The sequence below is a fragment of the Oxyura jamaicensis genome, chromosome 4, assembly GCF_011077185.1.
Source record: "Oxyura jamaicensis isolate SHBP4307 breed ruddy duck chromosome 4, BPBGC_Ojam_1.0, whole genome shotgun sequence".
Classification (NCBI taxonomy): domain Eukaryota; kingdom Metazoa; phylum Chordata; class Aves; order Anseriformes; family Anatidae; genus Oxyura; species Oxyura jamaicensis.
This window is the reverse complement of record NC_048896.1, coordinates 70,343,454-70,358,837: the sequence shown is the minus strand read 5'-3', so window position 1 is coordinate 70,358,837 and position 15,384 is coordinate 70,343,454. Positions and strand designations below refer to the sequence as shown.

At 34.6% G+C, this 15,384-nt stretch overlaps 1 long non-coding RNA gene across 1 annotated transcript; it reads right to left on the bottom strand.

Annotated features, from left to right (window-relative positions):
• Window positions 1-6,881: 6,881 nt before the first annotated feature.
• Window positions 6,882-14,227, bottom strand: LOC118165471. The gene is made up of 2 exons (XR_004750060.1): window positions 14,143-14,227; window positions 6,882-7,377 (listed from the first exon to the last, which is right to left on the bottom strand). It is a non-coding gene; the product is annotated as an uncharacterized LOC118165471 (long non-coding RNA).
• Window positions 14,228-15,384: the final 1,157 nt, after the last annotated feature.

Below are 15,384 nucleotides of genomic sequence, written 5' to 3'. Positions count from 1 at the left end.
AACAGAGTTCAGAATGGCTTTCCAAATGGCATCTTGCTGTTCTGTATTCATCACCTTACAATACCTTCCAGTTGTTTCCTCAATTACAATGTAAGAATAATTTCCCCTGACTGGAAGCCCTGTAAACACATGCAAAGATATGCATGCCACTACATAACCATGTACATGGAAACACACTCATAGTAACAATGAGCAAGGCAAGTGGCAACACTTTTAACTGCTTTCATGCCTTTAAGGAACTCAGACTTTATGATTACTTATCCCAGTATTAATATTAAACATATTTCATTATGTTGGAATATTAATGTTATGTATAACAGCATGACACATTGAAGGAAGACATTTGAATAAAAATAGCTTTTCTCTTAGTCTGAATTATCATTTAAAAATACTCTTGTAGAGAAACATAAACCCAAACAGTGTACCTTACTGCATAATTTTGTCTTTTGGACAAAGATTTTGCTTGCGGATAGAAGCAATTAATACTCTACTGAAGAAAGAATGTTTTAAGTACTGTAACTCAGGAAGATAAGTTGCCATTAGGCTCAGTAAGTGAAAGAATCTTCTGTTCACTTTGCAGACTGTTATAAGTCATTTTTTTCAAACCCTGAGGCAGATTCTGCTGCAGAATTGAAAAAGATGCCACTGGCCAAAAGCATTTCTATGGGGACAACTGTTGCATATTTTTCATCTAAAATATTTTTATTTCAAATAGAGGATAATTCCATTCAATAAATTTAAGTATCAGTAGGAAAATTATATTTACAGGACTTTTATTCCAACCTAGATCTTATGACTTTGTTACAATTGCAAAATTAAAAAGTTATATTTTTACAGTTTTTGTCTAAAAATATTCTGATTTGATCAACATTATCCAATGTATAATTAACAGCAAAATCTCAGCTCCGGATGTTTCTCAGGAGAATGCACAAAATAATTGGAGTGATTATGTTGTTTAAATGCTATGAACTGTGAACTCAGCATGCAAACACCTCTGGCAGAAATACCCAACAAAAAGACCCTGTTCAAAATGCCACTTTTCTTAGCACAGCAGTGCAGCAGGGCTTACCACTTGTAACAACAGATAACAGAGGTCTAGCACACTACCTTGAATTGTTTCCTTTTCCACTTTCTTATATTAATATATGGCTTACATTGTCATCCTTCTGCCAACATGGTCCTGGTCCCAGGAGCTAGGCATGGTTATAAACCCCTTAAATTGGCTCCTGCCATGTATTTCTGGGAGAACTCTATTGGAAGAAAAAGGATTTTTGAGTATAAGAAAATGCACATTAAATTATTTTGATGAAAGATAAGAAAAGTATTGTTTCAGGATAATTCTTGACAATATATTAGCTCATACTCTCTGTTAGGACCATCAGAAAAGAAAATATTTCTATGCAACACCATTTTTCCTCCTGCTAATCTCTGACCATTGTTTACTGTTAGTGGGTAGAAAGTCCCCAAGTCCTGAAGGGTACTTCACCAACATCCTTTCTACCCTAGAAAGCATCATCCAGTTTTACATGATGTCCCAACACTTAGTTCACAATAACAATTTTAGTGACGATTTCCATCCCAAATTTCTTCTATAGTTTTGCCTTGCTGAGCATAAAAACACTTCCGAGTTCAGTTTCACATCAAGCACTCTCAAGAACATGGATCCTTTTGTGGAAAGTTGTCACATCTTCCTCAAAAATACAAACCACTTCTTACAGCCAGTTTCCCTCTCAACCATCTCTGTCTATGTATCGAGTTGTAGTGACTTTCAGAGTCAGCAATGAATTCCTGCATGGTCTACTTAGAGGAAACAACATTCTGGTAATAATTTCTCCATCTGGAAATATGTGACAGAAGATGACTTTTGGTATATTTTCTCATTCTATCACTGGAGCATAAGACCCAAAGACTATTATTACTTTAAACTTTTGGAATTGGAGCCATGTAGTCAAATGTGATATACCCTTAAAGCTACCACCAGACAAAAGAAGGATACTGTGAAAGACAAACTAGCTTGAGTTCTAGGCTATCTCTGTACTCTTTGAAAGGCAGCAGACTACAGCACATGTTTTCTCTTAATTGTCAACTTAAAAACTAAGATATTCTTTCAATCCTTTGGGATAATTTCCATACATTAAGCTTAAATTTGACTAAGATGCACCAGGAAAAGGGAGTGAGGAATGGAAAGGTACCTGGGGTAGAAAAGTAGCAGATATATCAAATGAGCCTCAGGTAACTTATTTATAGACCCATATTTTTTTTTATTTATAAGCCATAAATTCACATGGTTTAGTCCAGAAAAGCCATGATGGGAGAGAAGACTGGCTGAGAATTTCAGAAATGTGTTGAGTATTTACACTTCCTACCTTCTTTACCTTTCAGATTCAGAGAAAGATAGAAATTGAATAATGATCATAATTAGAAAAAATGCAACTGCACTTTAAAACTGTTCATAAACATCTTTATTCTTTAGAGAGTTACTAATATCAGAGATTATATGATAAGATAATGCCTCTTTTGACTTATTCAACAAGCACCACATTAATATATGAATATTCAGGTCTAATGGTTTGTTCGTCAAATAGCAAAACTATACGATTTTTCATAAACTGTGCAAAAATTTAGATGCTTTATGAGAAAAAGTCTGTGAAGTGACTCTCTTAAAATTTTTAAGCTGCTTAAATGGAGACTATGCAATTTGCTGGAAGCTAAAATCATTCTGAGTCATCAAAACTGTTTAACAGAAAAGATAATGAACTATACCAGGGGATAATCTGGCTAACACATATGATTCTTTGACATCCCTAAGCCTTAAGAAGAAATGCTAAAGGTCAAAGTGTATCTGTTATGAGATTTTTTTCCCTAAGAAAGCAAACAAAAAAACATAACTTACAATAATAAAAACAAAACAACATAAAACAATAAATAAATAAATAATGGAAAAAATAAGCCAACCAAAACCAAACAAACACAATCTTGGAGAATTAGATAAATTATTAATTTCAGGAAGATAAGTAAAAAGCCTTCTGTAACAGTATGAGATACACATCTCTTTGGTGAACTGAAGTTGAGAAATCCTAACATCTATACTAGTGGTTTTGTCCTGCTGAAACTTCCATTTAAACTGGAAATAATCTTACTCTTCCCTTTACAGCTGCACTGATTGTCATTACCCTGGCAAAGTATCAGCTGTTGAGCTTGAGGGCAGTGAGGAAGAAACAGTGGGGAAAAGGGGTAGTTTTGCATTGTATCTGGCTGAGCCAAGTTAGAGATAAGAGTTGTAATTCTATGATATCAGCAAAAGCCTAAACTCTATATTCTGCAAACTGGCAAGGATGAAGTCATGTCTGAAAATTCCTTGATTCTCACTAAATAGCAGATAGAATTAGGAATCTGTTTCTGTGGATCAGATATAGTAAATAAACTTAAATTTGACTGTGCCTGTTCTAAGATGATAACACATGGTTTTACTGTTTTGCCAATTAGTTTAGTTATTACTAGTTAGGTTAGTTATTATTCTTATTAGTCAATACTGGCTTATTCTTTTACTAGAGTGTTAGTCTTAGACATTATGTCTTCTGTTATCTACAGTAGTGTCAGATCCCATCTGGATTTCAACTACTCTTTCAATAAGCATATATATATTTCAATATATATTTCATATATATATTTCAATAAGCATATATATATTTTTTTCCTAATTTACCTCTTCATTCTTTTAATTTAACTTAACAATGAAAGTGATCACTGAGGTAGTCAAGAAAGAGAAATAAGTTTCATGAAATTATTCAAATTCAAACTCTACATACATTGAATGAATAAAAAGGAAAGCAATATAGAACCTGAAGTCATTACAGAAGACATTAACATTTTTTCTATCAGAACAAAGTACGTTCCCTAACAAAGGGAGTAATCCTTGTTCTTGAAAGAAGAAAAATCATTAAGAACTAGTGTTCATTTTCCCTTAGGCAATTTCCAAATGTTGCTCATCAACAGTTATGATTATTTTTTTAAAAATAATGTCTATACTATCACTGAGGTAATAGTATGAAAATTTTTGCTTAGATATTATTGTTATGGCTATTATTCATAGGCTGTGAACAGCCCAGAGAAAGGCTATCCTTGCATACCAAATATTGATGAATGAACAAAGATATTCAACCTCTAGTAGATTAATTTTCTGCTTCTACAATTAGAATTCAGGAGCAAAGCAAGTGTATATTAGAGGGACTATATCACCTCTTCCTTGTCTTTTAGTGGAACAGAAATTTTGATCATTCATGAGCTTACTTAAGAGCAAGTAGATGAATAATCTTGCTAGCACTGACAACCACCTCTCATCCCTCCATCTCCTCCTTCCACCCACCAGGGGAAAAACAAAACAAAACAAAACAAAAAAACTGCAAAGCAGTTATAGAGCCAGGATGGGATTCAGTACCTCACTTAAAAATAAGCTGATATGTCTACTGTGTTTCATGCTTCTGAGAGCTGAATGGTATACAGTAGTCTATCCACCATCTGAAAATATTTCAGAACAGTCACTTTTAGATACCTAAGTAAAGGTGATTTATGAATACGAATCTTATATTCATTTTAAAGGACAATACATATTCTCATGAAAAGATGTGTCAGACTGTAGCAGTCCTTGGCCATATTTCTGTGCAGCAGGAGTATCTCCTTTACCATGTAGAACTGATTTTTTTCTTGGCTCCAGACTGTGGATGTATAGCCCTGGATTCTGAAGAGGAATTTCTCAAAAAGTACTTAGCAACTAATATTCAAGCCAGGATATAACAGAGGATAAATATCAAGCCAGGATATTATAAGACAAACATTGATCAAGTCTCAGCCAAAGTCACAATCCCTGCACTGAAAGGCTTCCTCCACACACAATGAATGTTTGAGTTAATGGAAAGCACTCTGCATTATCAAATGCAGTCCTAAAGTTACGCTAATAGCTGTGTCATTTCACAGACTGTAGACTACTCCTCAAATTCCCAACATGCTCTCAGGTTATTTCTAAATTGGTTAGATGATAAAACTGCTACATGAAGTGCACACTGATCTGAGCCTCACAGTGGAACATTTACTTTTTCATAGGATTCAAATAAAGAAATATATATATATATATACATATATATATTTTTTTTTCCAGGAAGAATTTTACTTTGAATGAGGATTTGAAGTGTGAATTATTTAAATTTACCAGGAAAAATTTCAGCTGCACATCTGACTCCTCCACATAAGTTTATGTTAAAGCAAACCTCTAATATAGACATAAATTTCCTGTTATATTTCTCTAGTTCACCAGAACCACTAAGTTTAAAAGGCTTCTTTATTCCAATTTAATTCTGCACAAAACTAGATTTTTTATATTTTTTTTAAGTTAATGTATAAAGTCTATATTTATTGATTGACCTGGAAATTTAGAATTTCAAATTAGTGTTTAGTCACTTAACGGGGGATTTCAATGGCAATTTCATATAGGTAAGTTGAAAAATAGGACCATGAGAATTTTCAGTTTTGCTCTTTGACTCCAATTCAAGTCTTTGTGTATTTGTGCTTATAAAAACATTAAAACAGAGCTTCAGACAATATGAACAAACACATTTTCACTCAAGAAAGTGTGCTGTATACACTGCGCTTACAACAAGATGCAGGTCTGGCCCATTGTTCTGGTTTTGGCTGAGATAGAGTTAATTTTCTTAATAGCAGCTGGTATGGTGCCATGTTTTCCATTTAGGAGGAAAACAACGTTGATAGCACATTGCTGTTTTAGCTGTTGCAAAGCAGTGCTTATACTAAGTCATGGACTTTTCAGCTTCTCATGCTGCCCTGTCAGTGGGGGTTCACAAGACACCGTGAGGGGATAGAACCAGGACACCTGACCCAAATCAAAATTCCATACAATATGAAATCATGCTTAGCAATAAAAGTGGGGGAATTTGGCCAGTCAGGATGCCATTGCTTTGGGACTGGATGGGCATCAGTTGGTGAATGGTGACCAATCATGTTTTGCTTCACTTGTTTTGTGTATTCTATTATTATTATTATTATTATTATTATTATTATTATTATTATTCCTTCCTTTTCTGTCCTGCTATACTATCTTTATCTCAAACCATGAGTTTTACTATTTTTCCAATTCTGCCTCCAATCCCACTGAGAGGGAGTGAACAAATTGGCTGTGGTGCTTAGCTGCCTGCTGGGTTAAACCACAACACCCATCATTCATAGTTTTGTTGATATGTTCTATATAATGAACAAGTAAATAAAATATATACCTTTGTGCTTAAAACAAGGCTTTGGACAAACAGCAAGAACAGAATTCATGCCAAGCCATCTACAAATCACAGGAATGCATTTCAGCCCCTGCAAAACCCCCTTCCAGAATATAAACTGGCATATTTGCCTTTATGTTTCTTAAGCTTCTCCTAGCTAATTAATACAGGACACACAAAAATTAAGCTTAGCCTCAGACACAAAGGCATCCAGTAGATACTAATGGATGCAGTCTATCTTAATGTTAGAACAAGAATTATAGGCTTTAAAATAACTGTCAGCCTTTTCCCCAAGACACTTGATTTTCACCATTTTACATGTTACTTGATTTTCACCATTTTAACAGGTAACAAGTGGAAAAATTCAGGCATCAGGTAGCTGAAGGAGATTTCAACATGTGAATATTAAAAAATCGTTTTTTATCGGTATTTCTAGCATTAAAAAGTAAAAATAAAAGCATTTATTTCTCCATAGCTTCCTTTTCACTGTAGTTAAAACACTGGATTTGGATGTCACTGTTAACAACATTGTGAGTGCATTACATTTAAACTTAAAAAATTATGAAGACTATGAAATGTATTTTCAGTGTAAAACAGTGATTTTTCACAAAGAAGTGGGAAACACATCAGCAAGCTTAGTCCTTGTGTCTCCTTTAGGTGACAAGGAAGAGCATGTTCTTTGTACTGAATGTTGCAGGAGGGCAAGTTTCCCAGATGGGAACCAGGTAGGCTCACTCTTTCTTGATCAGGTAAGCTTCTGTCTTCTCCTTGCTCTTGCTGTTCTCACTGACACCAGTGGATCCTACATCAACTGCCTTCTGGGAAGTGTCAGAAGATGTCTGTATGAGGATCCATACAGCGTTGCTCAGCTGCAGGTTCTGGACAGACAGTCCATTTTTGTTATTGCATGTTATTAAGATGCAACTGTCATTCAAATGTTTGCAAGTCAAAACATAACTTTGCTCATCTAAACTGATGTCTTCCAGGCCATCATCCCTGATTTGTACTTTGGCATTGGCATACCATGCATTGTCTTTAGGATCCACTTTCAGTGAGACGCCAGTCAAGGTCTGTTTTTTCCAAGAGACTTCAGGTACTTTATATATATGTGTATATATATATATATATATAAAAGTGTTAATAAAGACCAAGGTCTTAATCAAGATCAGGCTGGATTCAATATGGTGATAGTAACGACCCAGAAGAATAGCATTTATCTGAACTATTATCTGAACTAGTGAAATTCAATATTCACTCACATGATCCTGTTTCTGGTTCTAACCAAAAGGAAATATTAGTATCCATTTCTATAGCTGTGGGCAACTGACAGATAAATACTGATAATAGTATTTATATCTCCCACTGCAATTAATTTCACCTAAAGTTGTCAGACTGATTACAAGATCACAGTTCTCCCATTTCCTGTAATTATTACAGTGTTAGCACCTCAAAATCCAGTTCACAGCTAGACTTCCATCATATCTGTTTTTCCACATACAAAAGAACATAAAGACCAGTAAGAGCTCTTGCAGGCTCTGCAGTTCTCAAGTTAAGATTTAGATGTGTGTAATAAGTAAAACAGACAAACAAAAGACAACTTCATGACCTATTCACACTTCTCTTTGTTATGCCACTATTTCCCTTTCTGTCTTCCATTTGCACAGCTCTGTTCAACAGAAGCAACAAAGAAAATTCATATTATTTTGCAAATTTAGCACCTACTGTTGGAGATTTATTTTTTTCTATTCATTTTCATAGTATACTGAGCAGTTTTAAATGGGCCAGAAACAGTATTTCTATTATTACTACTAATGGTTCCAAAAGGGAAAAGATTTAACTTCATCATTATTTTTTACAATGCATTATCATAGAAAACATCAATATCTATAAATGATAGGTATTGCAAGTTTATTTACTGTAAGACCTTTGAGACATGATGGTTTTGTTATGTTCATGGAGTGCAACTCCCATCTTTGGAACCCAGTGTGAAATAGTGGCTTCTGTGCAATAAGCAACATTCTGTGTTAGTACCTCTTCAATCAGTAGATAGATGACAGAGAAATTGAAATACAAATGGAAATATATGAATATAATAAATAGACAGAAGCCAGTTTTACAGGTCTCTAGTGGAATAAATTATCTATTTCTTTTTCCTTCTGGTAAGCAGAAATCAGGTTTATTGACTTTTCATGTAATATTATCTTGCTTAGTGACATACATTTAGCGCTTAGCTTTTGCCTCATTGAATTAAAAACACTATCAGTCATCTTCTTCCCCCAGATTCAACCTTACTAAGGTTTTAAAGATGTAAGGTTTTACTAGATGTAATTGGGTAGACTCATATGTTTTATATTACAGACACTAATGAAGAAACTGTACAAACTTTGAAATTGGAATTATCCAAAGATGAGTTTTGCTCCACTCTTGAGTTGTAGCAGTCAAAGTATTCTGCCAAGAGAGAGGTCAAACATAGAAGCTATAACTATTCTTCTTATATTTATGTATGTGTGTTTGTGTGTAAGTATTTATGTACATATTCAGAGATGTGCATTCTTTCACTGATCTGGAACATTGAGCACAGAGGAACTAGATGATCAGATGATGTAAAATGACCTATGAATTGAGATGGATTAAGTCCAGCTAAATTTAAACTACCTACAAGCTGTAGGCTACATTCTAAGATTTCAGTAAACAAACATGAACAATTACATTGTTTGTAGCAGTTGTACAGTTGACCATACAAATTTTGACAAAAATGTTAACAACATGAACATCACCACACCTTTTTTTTTTTTTTTTTTTCCCTCAAGCTAGTAACATACAGTGAACAACTAAAACAAAAGGAGGAATAGTACAGCACAGTTATGGAAGGACGATTAGATGGAGCAGATAAATATCTGTTTTCTAAGAACTAAAATAAAAAAATAAAATAAAATAAAATAGTAAAAAGAATAAATTATTCTAGAGCTAAATTGAACAGAATAGATTAGCCTATCATCTAAAAAAGCCCCGTGCCAAGATATATATACATATACATTATATATATGTATGTATATGTATGCATATATAAAGAATGTATTGTGTGATTAACATTCAGTATTTTCATACATTAGAAAGGATTTTCCTTTAAATATACAAACTGGCTCCATCTTGTCAGGCCCATCTCCATATGGACATCTTTCTATGTCCAAAGACATAGAAATTCCAAATTTAAATAAAACTTCAGCATTCGAATAATCTTCTGTAATGCACAGACAAACCCCAAACTTTTCCAGATTTCTCTAGGATTAAGTCACAGCTCACAGACAAATATATATATATATCAAATTGTTCTGAAAATCATTTTATTTCTAAACATGATCAAAGGCAGAAATACTGATAGGGAAATATTCAATTTCACTGAATCATAGAATAATGTAATATCTGAGGATAGAAGAGACCTCTGGAAGTCATCTGGTCCAACCCCTCTGCTCAGGTAGGGACACCTAGGGCATTTTGTCCAGGACAATGTCCATTTCTATAAGACATCCAGAGTTTTCAAGTCAGCATTATATCAAATGCTGATATGATTTTTCTGAGGAGTACCTCAGAAATCCTAACCTCATACCTCTTATGTTATTTAAAATATTTAAAATGGTCATAGAATCTTGAAAAATACTTTGCACTGCTAACATAAAAATTGACAAAACAACAAAATAAAATAAAAAATAATGGGAAAAAAAAAAGGACTTTTAAGTGGAAGTAATTCATGTTACTCATTTGTATATTCTTGTTTTACCACCTTTTCACATTGTCAGTTTCAAAAACTCATAAAACATCTTTTACATGACTTAGAATTGACTAATGTCTATTCAGATGTTCAAATGAAATCTTCTAAATCTTTTTCTTCTTAAAGCCCTGAATTATTTGTATTTTACTTGGTCTATAATCAATATATAATATTTTGAAACACATCTAGATCTCAGCTCATAATTATTACAAACCATTGATATTAAGTAACATTCTTCATTTCCATTTCTCCAGTAGAGCTATCCTTGTATTTGTCCTACCTATCAAGATGAATGAAATACAGTACTAAATTCTCCTTTAAATTGATTCAGGAATAACAGCAATAAGATGAAAAACGCTGATGATAATAATAATATTTTTGGTATGCACCACACTGTAATCAGGAGAGATCTCCTTGACCAGTCTATTTAGTAAATCAACTTTATCAAATTCAGTGTCTACCTGAGTTGCATTTGGTTTCATGCTTGGATAGAAGTAAAACGAAGTCACTATCCCTGCTTTACTGAACTTGTTGACTACCTTGGTTTCACCAACAGTGAGAGTAATCCTGATGCTGAAATGCAGGATGCAGAATATGAAAATCAAGCAAAAAATGAGGATAACTCCAGCCAACAGGGAAAACAGAAAAGACAGGAGAGTGTTTAGGATACTCATAGTTGTAAGTGTCTTGATGGAGCAGAAGCAGAATGATGTACTTCAGAGAGCACTACATCTCAGTGCTGGCATTCTGGTGACCTGTTCTTAAGCCACAGGCCGCATCTTCTGTCTAAGTGTGTTGGAAGTTCTGCCACATCACAATCAGTGGCATAAGGATGACATAGAAACCTCCTGCATGCCTGATATGCCTGTACAGTTCCCAGCCATTACAAGTCATGACTTTCCAGTCTTTGTATAGCCATACAGCTATCATTATGATACTAACCAACTTCCTCAGAAAATTTTAGTGCTTCCCACCACCTGGGGAGATACTAAATTTACCTAAATTGTGGGTTATTTCTCTAGTTGATCTCTATCCACCATATACATAATTATGTCCTGGAGATCAAAAGATCATTGAAGATGGCAGGGATTTCTGGAGTTCTTTTAGTCCATCTCCTTGATCATACAGGGTCACATACAGCAGATTGCTCGGGGCCACATCCAGTAGTGTTTTGATGGATGGAGCTTTTCTGGGCAACCTGTGCCGACATTTGACCACCCTCACAGTAAAAGCATGTTTTTTGTTTTTTTCTGTTCAGGTATGTTTTCTTTCATGCCCACTGCCTATTGTCATTTCACAGGATACTGCTGAGAAGAGCCCAACTTCTTTACAACCCTTGTGGTGTATTTATACACATGGATAACATCCTTCCTGAACCTTCTCTTCTCCAGGCTAAACAGTCCCAGTTGTCTCAGATTGTCTTCAATATGAGATACTCCAGTCCTAGATGATCCCAGCTGTGCCCTAAAGACATCATAAATCTTACAATTTCCACATCACACAAAGCAACTTAGCCAAGATGACTAGTTTTATGGAATTCAATGTAAATTGGAAACACATCAAATCTAGCTTTCTTTTGAAGAAATACCTAGTCCATCAAAATAACATTAAGTCTAGATTTTAACATATTTAGTAGACTTGGTTTTAATATCAGAAATGGAAAACAAAAAAAGTATGTATTAATATTGCTATTTATATTGCAGTACTGCGCCAAGATCCCACATACATATTTATGAAGCTCTTATTTGTTATTTCTTGAGAATATGTTACTAACTTATAAGTTAGCAACAAGAAAAGCATATCAGCTTTGTAGATACAACAGTATATATCTGTGGACTTGTGTGTGAAAACAGTGAAATAGCTCATTAACATGCTTTTTACTGAGCCTGCTTGCCAAGACAGCCTAAATGAAAAGATAAAGTTTTAATTTTTTTCAAGAAAAATCTGAGTTTATATATAACTCTTTTCATACTCTGAGCATGAAATGTATATTCCTAGTTTAGGTTGCTTTGTTTGTTTATTTGTTTTTAGTTGCCAGATGATTTTTCTGGTGTAGATGAGGTCTTTGGTGACACCACAGTAAATGGGACTGGCATTGACTCAAGCATGCTGAGCCAGAAGCTTATATTAAATTTGGGAAGACCTAGATCTTTCCAAAAAAAATCAGAAGATTTTCAGTTTGAGAACTTAAGTCAGCACGCTCCACAAACTGAAACAGAAGTACATCTATATTAGCATTTCAGTGAGGCTGAGGACTTCACTTTGGAAGCAACCTTGTGCTAACTACCACCTGCTGCATTTTGGTTGACATTGTTGGGTGGTGTGAAGGTGTGCTCACCACACTTATTTTATGTGACACATTCCAGGAGCACACTAGACTGGAGTTATTTCACAGTAAAACCCCTAAGATGACTATAATATATCTGTCAGGTCCTCAGGGCCAACTATTTCTCTCTACAGGCCACTTCTATTAAGCTGCACTACTTGTTAATGGAGACATAACTCTAAAGAACCTGTCTTTTTCCCTAAATATGTTACTTTATCCTGGGGAGAGATCTTTTACTCTCACCCGTCCTGTGAATTGAACTGTTACCTGTTCTGCCTGATATTAAGACCTAAAGCTGCTATTAAAGCACTAGTCAGAGAGCTAAGTAACAGCTTCTCGTACTATAATAGCTTGTAAAAATCTGCAGACAAAAATAAATAAATAAAATGACGTGGATATGTGAATGTGTGCCTTTATGCTTTTTGTAGCTTTTGTTTTACTAATAACTACAAATTTACGCAAAGGTATACTTACAATTATTGGAAGTGGAAAAAATAAAATAAAAAATCTTGAAAACATTCTAATGCATTTTTTTGAACTCATGATTGACAATTTTTATAAGTTTATTTCCTACACTATTTCTTGGCATAAATAGATAAATAGATACATTTTTACACTGCATTTTTATAGTATTCGGGACAATAGATAATTCATACTCTAATGAAATTCACATGCTGGATCTATCATGATTAAATTAATTACTTTTATCAGCAAGGATGTTCTATCTTTCTAACGAATGCTGCTCTTGCACAAGCAAGTAAGCAATATTATCATGGGAGGGAACAAGAAATACACCATGTTTTTCTTTTTACAACGAATAGAACAAGATAGCATATGTTTTCACCTGGAATAACCCATGTCATATTTGTCTGTAGGCAAAATATTGATTGTTTGATAAAGACCTCTATTTCTAGAGTAAACTAACAGGAAAATATTAAGTATCTGCTATAATTTTTCTTCAAGAAAAAGCGTACAGCTTCTACCTCAGAAGTAAAAAGTAAACTACAGCTCTATGAAGATTAGCTCTAACACGAAAAATCATTTTTAATCATTCTGAATGAATCATTTTTATCTTAGTTTTCAAATCCCCTTTGCAGAGGTTCATAAAGAAAAGGTCATTTTGTATTCACAGGCCTCATATCTTTCAACAAAAGAACATTCCCAAGTATTATGAAAAAAGTTTGCATTTGCTTTTATAAAGAGGTTTTGCCTTATCTATGATTTCCATTCTTTTCAAGACAACATCTCTTAAAGATACCTTGTGAATGCACAATGTTTAAATATATATATTTGTGAAGGGAGAGGATAAGAATGAAAAAATGCAGTATATTTTATATACAATGGCAATCCATGTTCTAGCTACAATAACCTGAACAATACAGCTCAGTATCTGCTCGTACCAAACAGTAAGAATTCAGAAGTTCTTTGGTTCTCCCTGTAGAATCACAGAATCCCAGGATGGCTGATGTTGGCCCTCTGGAGGCCATCTGCTCCAAACCCCTGCCCAAGCAGGGACACCCAGAGCAGGCTGCCATAATTTTTGTTTTGTATAAAAATTAATCTTAAATCCTCTGAATTCCCATATCCTCACTAATCCAAGAAAAAAAAAAAAAAAAAGTCTGTGGTCTGTGTTGGGGAAAATAGTAATAATAACACACCACAAAAAAATTGTAAATTAAATCAAACACTTCTCGGGAAAAACAAAACAAAACAAAACAAACAAACAAAAAAACTCATTCATAAACAGCAGCATATGGATCACATACCTCAGGAAAAGCATATCCTCAGCTAGCAAGACCAATGTTAAGAAAAGTTGAAAGCTGTTTTCCACTGTCTGAGCACTCAGACAGTTGCTTAAGGTCCCATGCAGTGCTGCCTGGCACAGACATATTTTTATGGTTATTTGCTCTTGGACCAGGGGATGTCCTTGTGGTGGTTTTACTGTGCTAGGCAGCCAAACACCACAACCACTTTCTCACTCATCCCCTTCAGATGAGGAGGGGAAGAAGTAAAGGAAAGAACAACTCATGAGTTGAGATAAGGATAATTTAATTTTTAATTAATTAATTAATTAATTTAATTAAGAGAAAAAAAAAATAAGGAAATATTATTACTAATTAAACAATTCAACTAAAGGGAAAAAAGGGAAAGGGGAAGAGGGAGGGGGAAAGGGAATAACAAAACAAAACAAGTAAAGGCTATGTGGAAGTGCAGAGGAAAAAAATACTCTCTAATTCCCACAAATGAGCAATGCTTGACCACGTCCTTGAAGCAGGGCCTCAACACACGTAGCCAGTGTTAGGAAGGAGGACAGATGTTTTCACAACGAGAGCCCACCCCTCCCCTCTTCTTCCTTTTTCCACCTTTTATTGCTGAGTGTGACATCATATGGTATGGAATATCCCTTTGGTTGGTTTAGGTCAGCTGCCCTGGTGATGTTTCTTTCTCACTTTTTTGCCCACCCCCTAGGAGGGTTAGAGAAAGTCCTGATGCTGTGCCAGCACTTCTCAGTGTGATATCACTGCTGTTCTAGCTGCAAGTGCAGAGCGCAGCACTGTATGGGCTGCTGCAGGGAAAGTTAACATCCTAGCCAGACCCAGTACAGCCCTCAGTAAATTACCCTCAAAATTTTTCCTGAACCAAGGTCCAGGAGACCAGACATGTTTTTAAGTGGCAATTAGCTAGCTTCTCTGCTGACTTTTTGCTTTTGTTTGTGTTTTTGCTGTTGTTGTTTTCCTTTATATGATATTTTCTTTCCCTAAGAAAAGCAAAGTAAGAAAAAAGTTTAAAGTTGTCTTCTCATCTCAACATGAAGAACTCCATTGTTTGCTTCTATACGTATCGGTTTCTATTTCCCTTTTCAAATGTAGTTACCACACTGCTCACAAGCTAGATAGGTCTAAACACCACTGTAATTTTAATGTAATGTAATATAATGTAATTTTAATCTGACATATCTAAGGCATATGTCTTAGAAGTTCTGAGATGTTTATCCCCACCTTCAGATT